Here is an 11,883-nt window from a genome sequence, read left to right on the forward strand (position 1 = left end):
TAAACCCAATCAATCTCATTAGTAAAATATAAACATTCAAGTACTGGAATTTAAAATGCGGAAATTATAAGCAATCATAAGAAATGTTATTAGGGTTCGGCCAACTATACCTACGTCTCTTCCTCAAGCTCACAAGTAAGAGGATTCCACTAAGGGCTCACTTCAAGGGTAGAGCGGCACCGTATACAATCAGGTCAATTAACGGGACTGACTTCAACCTACAACTATACCTTACCAGGATAGTGCACCTAACTTTCCAAATCGGGTCTAAGCCAATTCAAGACTATTCACAGGGCTAGTCTCCCTTTTCTGACCACACGTCGAGAATAGAATAGATAATGAAATTTTTGTACAAAAAAATATGCTTCTTGTACTAAACAGATATGTACCACTGTGCTCAATCAATTAATGCACTCACATATGATAGTATTTATGCTCAAGTGAGATCTTGAAAGTTTAATTCAAGATAAAATATTCAATGAGTGAATATTCAAGGTTACCTCAAAAACCCTAATCAAGTATCACACAAATATTTTATCAAATATAATTATAACAAATACTTAAGGTTTAACCTTGTAAAAGATTTATCAAATAAAATATGCAAGCTCTCAAGTCTTACAATTTGAATGCAAAGACTAGGAAGTTAAAAAACAGTTTATCCCCAATCAAATATTTACATACGAAATATTATGGGAATAAAAAATTAAACAAAACGCTCAAAAAGATTTTTCAAATATGTATGAATGTGTGAGAGTAATGCTAAGGAAATGATTTGAAATGATGCGCAATAACACAAACAAATCTGTCTACACCTTGCAATTGATTTGCAAGTTCGGAGAATTAGAAAAAGCAAACTCTATTTTCAAAATGATATTTGCTAATAAATATGTAAGAGAGTGTATAAAAATATGCTTGAAATATTGAGTATAAAGCAAAAGAAGTATAAAATATTTGAAAGAATTTTTACTAATGACTTTTGCTAGTTACTTGCTAATCAAGACAAATAAAGGAATATATATAGAGTTGGGAAAAATTATAGCCGTTGGGGATATGCTCAGTATTTTGAAAAAAGATTAATTGAGTTTAATTAAAAATAATCCTGTTTAATCTTGGTAAAATTTGAGCAACCTGAGAGGGTTGGTTGACCATTTTTATGGTTCGGTCGACTAGATTGCTCAGTTCGGTCGACTAGGATGAATTTGAATTGAGAAGATGGTCAACCAAGCTTAAGGCAATTTTAGAACCTTCGAGGTTCGGTCGACCAGATTGAGTTTGGTTGACCGAACTTGAATGTTTGGTCAACCAGGTCAATTTTCTACTAAATATTTGGTTGGCCAGGGCATTAGAATTTCCTCACGTGCCAGTTCAGTCGACCAAGGCATTGCTACCTATTTTGAGGTTGGTTGACTGAAGGGTTAAATCGTTGACCCTAGGGAGGTTCGGTCGACCAAAGTGCTTAGGGTGTTTGAGTTTGGTCAACCGAACATGCCAACTTTGTGCATTTCGATTTTATTCTTCTTATGAAGTTGCCCCTATTCACATGACAATTAATTCTAAGATTATGGGGAACTATTCATGCAATATTTTGGTGACCTAAAGTCAATCTATGGCCTTAAGCATTAAGTCCAAAAAATCACACATCGATCGACCGAATCCCAACGGTCCTGTGGTTCCCTATGGTCAAACTATGGTCATTGAGCATATAAGCTTATCATGTATGAAATGTAGTTATTATAGACCACAATATTACAGTCCAAATGTATTTACAATTTAAAAAGTCTTCTTCTTCTTCTTTGCTCGTTCATGGAATGCACCAATACTTATGATCTTGGTGTTTCGTCTAACTTCCAAGTCTCTTGATCTTATGTGTGTTGAAATTTAGACATGTTCACATACTAAAACACACATTAGATATTGGTGCTTTGTCAGCATCAAAATAGAGATCAGACTCAAAAAGTTAACATATAATATAATATATTATTATGAAGAAATTATAAAATAATATTTATTAATATGATTAATTATATATATTATAATAAATATATTTATATTAATATATTATATTTTTATAAGAATAATATATATAATATTCTATATTCTATTATATCATAATCTTTTATAAGCGACGCTGTATTACTCTTTTGTTAATACTCGTTTAAATTTAAGCAGATTATTATTGTTAGTATATTGCTCCGATATTAGGTTTGTGAATAACCACAATGTTAATTATATAATAATTATAATATTAATTATATATATATACATTATAATAAACTATTATATTATATACTAATTCTATATATTATAATATATATATATATATATATATATACTATTAATAGTATTATATTATTAATGTATTAATAATATTATTATAACTAAATTAATATAGTAATTATTATATATTAATATATTATTAATTAAGTATAATCATAATAAATCTTGTCAACAACAAATTTATCTCAATATTATGGTCTTGAAAATGAAGATGACTGTTTTGGAATTGCCTGATATTTTGGCACCTACAAGTAAGGAACAATTATTGAAGGAAGCTTTATCTTTACAGTAACACGACATGTGAAGTGGACCAAGTAGAAGAACAATTATTATTGCAACTTAAAAAAATATATATATTTTTCACTATGGCGGAGCATCTTTAGAAACCATACGAAGAACCATGTGAAGTTCTAGTACTTATATAACCAATGTGAAACTCATGTATTTATGGCCCGCCAAGGGCATCTTCTTTTCTAAAAATTAATTATTGTTACTTTGTCCCCTTTTCCAATCATTTTTCTATAAAATGAGTCATAGTTCTTCATTAATGATCACTTCTTCCATTTACTATTTCAAAAAAAGAAAAACTGTGAAATATCCTAAAATGAAGTTGTCCGTCCTGTTAACCTTCCAGTTCTTCTAGTCTTACTACTAATTTGTAAGTTGTAATTTGTGCAATATTCAGTAAAAGTATTGTTGTTGTTGTTGTTTATCTAGTTTCTCTGTATTTATTATCTTCATTACTATAATATTTTTCTATTATCGTTATAATTGATAATTGTAATTATTTTACCATTAGTCATCTTCCTGAGAAAGAATGGTATTAGAGCCAAGTTTTAAGAATATTAAGATTAGTTATTCTAGTCCTAAAGATTCTAAGGTTAGGCAGTAAGTATCGTTTTGATGATTTTGGAGGGCAATAAGTCCAGAATAACTTACGGAATTGAGAAATAAAAAAACTATAATTTACGGAATTGAGAAATAAAAAAACTTTTTCTAGGTCTCCTTATGGCTAGTATCTCAGGTACTAGTAGTACACAAGGAAGTGAAACTGTTAAAACAATTATTAGTCAGGAAAGTTAAGTTTAAGGGGGAATGTTGAATATTAAACCTAATGGTTGTAGCCATTTCCATCGACTCTAGCCCACCTTGGTTGATATTAAGTCACATTATATATAATATTATATATTAAAATAGTATTATAATATAGTATATTTATTAATATATAATTATATTAATATATTACAATATTTATTTGTAATAATTAGTATATTATACACTATTAATAAATTATAATATATTATAAATAAATAATTAGTATATTATTAATATAACTTATATTATGTATTATAATTAATATATTAGTATTCTATTATTCCTTATATATAATTATTCCTACGTGACTTAATAATCCCTCTCTTATAATTTCCTTAATCTAACTTTTCTTATTTTCTTTAATATATTATCCTTAAGATTATTTATTGTCTATCTTATCTTCTTATTCTATATATTATAATAATATATATATAATATATATTTATATTAGTATTATATATTATATTATTAGTAATTAATAATACTATTATAACTAAATTAATATAGTTGTTATTATATATTAATATATTGTTAGTATAATCATAATAAATCTCATCAACAACAAGTATATCTTAAGATTATGGTTTTTGGGATTGCCTAATATTTTGGCACTTGCAAGCAAAGAACAATTATTGAAGGAATCTTTATCTTTATAACAACAAGACATGTGAAGTAGACCTAGTATAAGAACAATTATTATTGCCACTTTGAAAAAGGAGAACAATTATTATTGCTACTTTGAAAAAGAAGAACAATTATTTATCACTACGACAGAGCATCTTCAGAAATCATATGAAGAACCATGTGAAGTTGTAGCACTTATATAACTCATGTGAAGCCCATATTTTTATGGCCCACCAAGGGCATCTTCTTTTCTAAAAAACAATTATTGTTACTTTGTCTCTTTCACCAACCATTTTCCTATAAAACGAGTCATAGTTCTTCATTAAGGATCACTTCCTCCGTTCACAACTTCGAAAGAAGAAAAGTTGTGAAGAATCCTCAAATGAAGTTATCCGTAATGTCTACCATCCTGTTCTTATAGTCTTACTAATAATTTGTAAGTTGTAATTTGTGCAATATTCAGTAAAAGTATTGTTGTTGTTATTGTTGTTGTTGTTGTTTATCTCATTTCTTTGTATTTATTATCTTCATTACCATAATATCTTTCTATCATCAATATAATTGTTATAGTTGATAATTGTAATTGTTTTACCATTAGTTATCTTTCTAGGAAAGAATGGTATCAAAGCCAACTTTTAAGGATATCTGGATTAGTTATTTTAGACCTAGGCCCATTTTGATGATTTTAGAGGGTGATAAGTCCAAAATAACCTACAAAATTGCAAAATGAAAAAACTCATTCTAGGTCTCCTTATGGCTAGTGTCTCAGGTACAAGTAGTACATAAGGAAGTCAAACTGGTAAAACAATTATTGGTCAGGAAAGTCAAGTTTAAGGGGGGATGTTAAATATTAAACTGAATGGTAGCAGCCACCTCCACCAACTCCAACCTACTTCGGTTGAAATTAAGCCACATTATATATAATATTATATATAAAATAATATTATTTATTATACATTTATTATAATATAGTATATTTATTAATATATAATTATACTAATATATTATAATATTAATTTATAATAATTAGTATATTAAATGGTGTATTATTATTATATAGTATATATAATATTATGTTGATTTTTTGAGTTCATTCCCTAGTTTTGATAATGATAAACCGTAAGTTACTAATATATATGTCTAAGTACTTTAACAAGTTAATCATTGAGAGCGCGCACATGAAAGTGAAGTGGATGCCAAAAAAACCTTAAAGAGTACATACTTTTGGCATACTTCATGAAGTGAAGAGCAAAAGATCAAGAAGAAGACATTTTATTGTATTGCATTTAGTTTATAATTTGTTGGTTTGTAATAATGGTCTGTAATAATTGCATATCATGCATGATGGGGTGATTAAGCTCAAAGAGGCCATAGTATGACCATAGGAACCAATACCCTTAAGCTTAAAAGACAGATGCTTGATCACATAGGGTTGTTAAAGCATAGAGGCCAAAATAGGACTTAAAAGCTCAAATTTAGTGGTCTCGGTCGACCGAACTCTTGATAGTATAAATGCCTTGGTCGACTAAATCGGTCAGAAGTCAACATGTTGACTTCTCTCAGTTGACCGTTTGGTTTTGAACGCACTGTCTTAGGTCGATCGAACCATAAAGTGTTTGACTCCCGAACTACTTGGTCGACCAAATATGTAGTTCAAGTTAGCCTTAGTCGATCGAACTTAGATGAGTAGCCAACCAGACCTTTGTCTTGGTTGACCTAACCCATGAAGAGTTTAGAATCACCCTGAGATGGTTGACCAAACTTGTAGTTGAAATTTACCTTGGTTGACCGAACCCTATCCTTGGTCGATTGAACCTCTCTGGTTGGTCAAATTTTTACTGCAGTTAAATAGGGCTAATTTTTATTAAACATAACTAAACAATTCCCAAAATGCCTTTTATGTCCTCAATGGTTATATTTTTCTAAAAGGCTATATATACCCTTTCATTTGGAGAAATTAGCAAGAAATTAACACTTTGATTAGCAAAAAAATCCTCTGAAATTTCTTGAGCTATTTTTATTCTCTCTTCTATTCAAGCTTAAACATTCCCACTCTTACACATTCCCCTTACAAAAATTACTTTGGTAAGAGTATCTTGAGATCATCCATACTATTGGTATAAGCTTACACTCTTATTTCATATTCCTTGATTGATATTGATTTTCATTGAAAGTAAGCCTGAGTTTTTCCCTTGTGATTTTATTCATAAGTATTTTTGGGAAAACTCTCTAGGGCTTGTGCAACTTTGCATAATTACTGTAAAGATTCAAGAGCTTGTATTTTAAATTGAAAAATAATTTTTATACAAGCTAGAGACTTAAATATCTTTTATACTTAATACTTGAACAATTATTTTTTTTTGAGAGTTGTTATATTATACTTCATTGAGCTTGTAACTCCTATCATACTGAAGTGTAATTAATTGTATTGTGCATATTGGTACATATCTGTTTATTGGAGAAGTGCGTACATTGTACACGCAAATTTATATTTCATTATCAGTTGTATTCTAGACGTGGCCTAAGGGGGTGTTGATCTATCCCATAAAGATTGGTTGTATAGGTTGGGGTCAGCCCTGTGAATGTGACCTGGGGTATATCTCGCCCAGTAAGGAGAGGTGATGCTGTAATCGATGTCGTTTCACCCGATAAGCGAGCATTATTGGAATCCTCTTACTTGTGAGCTTGAGGCGGAGATGTAGGCAGTATTGGCCGAACCCCGATATCATATTACGTGTTCCCTTATTTTCTGCACTTCAATTTTCGTACATGCATGCTATTGTTTATTATCTTGATTATTTTACATACATGATTTGAATGGTTGGGAAATATTAAGATTGGTTTATTTGTTTAAATATTTGCTCAGTAGTTTTTCTGTGATATTGGGAAAAGCTTAGATAGACCCTAGGTTGTGCATTACTATTGCTGGCTTAGCTAAACTTAGGAAGAATTTTTAAATTTCCAATTCAGCCCCCTCTTGGGTTTACACCAAAGTCAACATATTATAGTATTATAATATTAATATAATATAATAATTAGTATATTATACACTATTAATAAATTATAATATATTATAAATTAATAATTAGTATATTATTAATATAACTTATATTATACATTATAATTAATTGCTTATATTAATATATAAGTACAATTATCATATTATTAATTAGTATCATTTAAATATTATTAATAACTTATCATTAATATATTATAATTAACTAAATACTATATTAAAAATAATTAATATAGTATATGATTAATATATATAATATATATGATATATATTCTATAATAACTAATATCTCTTTAGTACTAACTATTTATATAATATATAATATATATTATAAATATTATTATTTATTACTAGTAATATTTAATATTGATGATCGTCCTAGTCTTGGGAGAATACACTAGAGTCTAAGAGGGGGGGGGGGGGGGATGAATGGACTCCTTTCGTGGAATGCGTATTTCTTTACAAAATAAAATACTTGGCAAAAATGCAAGCGATTATATCACAATATATAAAGTAAATTCAAGCATAAGACATAAATAAAAGAATGAAGGGAGAGAAAGCTTAATACTAGAGATTTAACGTGGTTTGGCACCAAGCCTACATCCACACCTTAGCATCAAGTCAAGGATTCCATAATCCACTATGAACACTCCTTACCCTGTACAACAAGCCTTACAACTCGGGTACAAAACCCTGTCGCGCTCACCAAGAGCCACAAGGATCACCAAGATGCCTTGCAAGTTTAGTTCACAAAGAACTTCCACTAAACGGTTCACAAAGAACCTATTACAGTGAAGATGATATACAAATGATGCTCCTTACAATGAGCTGATTGCAATTACAAAACAATCTCATACTAATCTCTCAAGAAATGATTCAAACAAGATTAGAGAACAAGAGAGTTTGAGCACTTGTGAATATGAACTAAATGTAAAGTGTTCGGTTTTGTATAAAATGATATTTTTGACTAAAATGATCAAGATCCAATTAAGACCAAGTTAATAAAAGTCTAATAGCTTGTATTTATAGCCCAAGAGCAATAAGTGTTGACTTTTTGAGTTATATCTCGTTTTGATTATGACAAATACAAAGTATCTTACCTGTGCATTAAGCTTATGAATAGGAACTTACTTTTAGCATGCACAGATGGTGAGGGAGCAAGGAAGCCATAAGGACCACAATGATCACATCAACCATGGCATTGGAAGAGCAAAGAAACCAAAGAACCATATGGAGATGAAGACCATTTATTTATTGTTTAATTTATTTGGGTCTGTAATCTTATATGGTCTGTAATAATTAATGCATTGTATGCATGATAGGATAGATAAACTCAGTAAGGACCATAGGAAAAATCAATGACCATAGTTTGATCATAGGAAACCACAGGACCTTATGGATCACCTTTGGTTGACCAATGTCGGATTTATCGGACATAATGCTCAAAGACCTTAGACTGACCATAGGTCCAAATATATTGCATGAAAATGTCCCCCATATCATAGAAGTAATTATCATGAGAATAGGGGTGATTTCAAAAGAAAAATAGGACCTAAATTGAAAAATGTTATATGGTTGGTTGACCGACCCAAAGTACTAAGAGACCCTCGGTCGACCAAACCTCCCCAACTTAACAGTTGACCATTGGGTCGATCGAACCAAAATGTACCAAGACCCTTCGGTTGATCGAATATGTCCAGGGGCAAAATGTTGACCATTTTGTCGACTGTCTTTAAAATGAACTCCAACACCCTATTTGATCAAATTAGCACATGGGAAATCCCAACGCTCTGGTCAACCAAACTCTCAGTTGTAAAATGGCTCAGTCGACCGAAAGTTCAAATTCGGTCAACCAAACTTAGCCTAGTTGATTACGCACTTAAGTTGCGTAATTAGGTGCTTTAATTCATGCATTACGAATTATATTTTTTTTATTTAAATACCTAATTACTCTCAATATTCTAACATTGAGTTTTATTTATAATATTTGGATTTTATTGGGTAATTTATGAAATTTTGGTATTTTTTTATTGCAGGACAGCTATTGGAAGCTAAAAACCGATAGTACTTTGTAATCTGTGCGTAACTCTCTCATAAAATCTCCGATTTAGATGATTCAAGATGTCGTAGAAATATAAAAAAATGCTCTACAATTTTCACGCTTGACGTTTTGTGAAATACTGGCTGCATCAAGGTCGAAATCAGATGTGAAGTTACCATACGCTATTTTATGGACTATTTCAACAATTCTTCGTAATATGGGTGTAACTTTCTCGTACGAACTCCGATCGAGACTATTCAAAATTCTAGAGAAAGCTGAGAAAGATTTCTACAACTTTTTTGTTTTGAGTATTGAGAGTTACGAACCGTAGGAGGTTCTAAATTGGGCTTAAAGGTGGAGGGCAGATTGTGTACCTTTGAAAAAGGAAAAGAAAAGAAAAGAAAATAAAAAAAAATAAAAAAGGTGAGTTGTGACCCGGCCATGCAGCCAGGTCATCTTAGCTGGGTGAGGTGTTGGATTACACAAAGAAATGGAAGGAAAAGAAATTAAAAGAGAAAGAAAGGGAGGTAAGAAAAGTCAAAGAAAAAAGGAGGCATCTTTGAAGTAGGGTTCTTTGGGAGCCGGGCAGAAGGTTTGGAGATATAAGGGTGCAGTAGACGCTGAGGCATGGGGAGGCTGCACATGCACAGGAGGAAAGAAAGAAACCATTTTTTTGACATACAAGAGGCCGCACCAAAATTTGGGAAGAAGGGTTGAAAAATTCTTTCTTGCTGGGGAGAAGAGGTCGCAATCAAAAAGCTTCCTGGCTGGTTCCTTTGGGGGTGAGCACAGACAGAAGACATAGCAGCAAGGGAGAGTTGCCGGCACACAGAAAAAAATAAAATCTTTTCGAAATTGGAAGGTGGCGAACAACAGCGGTGCCCAGGGTGTTCGCGGCGCGTGACGGCGGTGCTGCAAGTGTTGATTTTTTCTCTACTCTCCAAATAAAAGAAAACATGGTGAAATCTTTATTGTTGGATTTAATTTTCGTAATGAACTAATTTTTGAATTCTAGGAAAACGATGTAACTCGGTTTTAAACTATGCTTGCTCATTGATGCTAATCTGAAGTAGTTTTCCTTTATGTTTGTTTGAGTTATTCTGCACTTAATGCTTTTAATTAACTCGCCATTAATTAAATGATATTAGTCTTGTGATTTGCTACCGAAAGGGGGGATTATAAGATAGATCGTGGATAATTCAACGTAGGTAAATATAGAGATCGAAAGAATTTTATGAACTTACATAGCATTAAAAATCAAGGGTTTTATTGCATTTTTATGTTATTAATTTGCATAATCTTATATTAAATAATAAACAAGAATAGGTTCTGATTGACTATCGAAAGAGGCTTTTGGAAAAATTGGAGATTTGCTAACAAATAGGGATTACAGATTCGAATTGGCTAGATGAGTTAAGCATAGTGAGAAACTAGCTGAAATCGGTTTCCTAGAAGTTTTCACCATCAGTAATTTGATACGCGGCATCTAGTTTTAAATTCTTTTGAATAGTTTATTTAAAGTAGCTTTGTTTAAATTTCGCAATCAAAAATTATTAATTTTTCTAAATAAAATCAAGGATATTATAAATTCGGTACTTGGTAAAATTAAGACATCAATTCCTAAGGACGATACTCTACACATCATTATATTGTAAAACTACGATACTGTGCACTTGTAGTTTGCCGGGGATTGATTTTTTCTTATTTTTGCCAATATCGATACAAAGTAATCTTGGTTTTAATTTAGAATTTTATTTTTATATTTTTATTTATTTATTTTATTTTTATTTTATTTTATTATTATTATTTTTTATGTATTTCTGGTGTGTTTTTTTTTTTTTGTTGGATGCGCAGTGCTAGAACCTATGCCATTATTCCTTTTGATCCGGAGATTGAAAGAACACTCAGAGCACTAAGGAAAAAAAGGGTACTAGCCATGGAGAACTGACAAGATAATGCGCAACCATGTGCCTTAAAGGATTATGTATGACCAGTTGTGAATGACAACTATTCGAGCACCAGACGCTAGCCCATTAATGCCAACAATTTTAAGCTCAAACCCGCATTGATTAGCATGGTGTAGCAGGCCCAATTCAGTGGATCATCACTTGATGATCCCAATATTCATCTGGCAATGTTTTTGGAGATTTGTGACACTGTGAAGATCAATGGTGTTACTGAAGACACCATTAGATTGAGATTCTTTGAGGGACAAGGCAAGAGGTTGGCTACAGTTTCTACAATCGGGGAGTATCATGAGTTGGCAGGACATGACAGAAAAATTTCTAGCTAAATTCTTTCCACCTACAAAAATAGCTCAACTCAGGAGTGAGATTGGTCAATTCAAGCAACATGATTTTGAATCACTCTATGAAGCATGAGAAAGGTATAAAGATTTGATTCGACGCTGCCCACAACATGGATTGCTGGATTGGTTGCAGATTCAGATGTTCTATAATGGGTTAAATGGGTAAATGCAGACTTTAGTTAATGCTACATCTGGGGGAACTTTGATGTCAAAGACACCTGAAGGTGCTACTACTCTTTTGGAAGAAATGGCCTTGAATAACTCTCAATGGCCAACCGAGAGAACTATGGCTAAGAAAATTTCTGTAATTTATGAATTAGAGCCGCTTGATGCACTTTCAGCTCAAGTTGCTTCTCTGTCTCATCAGATTTCAGCTTTGACCACTCAGAGGATACCACAAAGTGTAGAATATGTGACAGCTACAAGTAGGATAGATCCGAGCAATGAAGCGAGTCATGAACAGGTTCAATACATCAAAAATTAGAACTACAACTATCGGAGTGATCCTTTGCCACAATATTA

At 31.5% G+C, this 11,883-nt stretch overlaps 1 non-coding gene across 1 annotated transcript; it reads right to left on the reverse strand.

Moving 5' to 3' along the window:
* Positions 1–11,371: 11,371 nt before the first annotated feature.
* On the reverse strand, positions 11,372–11,478 carry LOC131145333 (small nucleolar RNA R71). Its single transcript, XR_009134116.1, has one exon. It is a non-coding gene; the product is annotated as a small nucleolar RNA R71 (small nucleolar RNA).
* Positions 11,479–11,883: the final 405 nt, after the last annotated feature.

This window comes from Malania oleifera, chromosome 12, assembly GCF_029873635.1.
Source record: "Malania oleifera isolate guangnan ecotype guangnan chromosome 12, ASM2987363v1, whole genome shotgun sequence".
Taxonomy (NCBI): Eukaryota; Viridiplantae; Streptophyta; class Magnoliopsida; order Santalales; family Ximeniaceae; genus Malania; species Malania oleifera.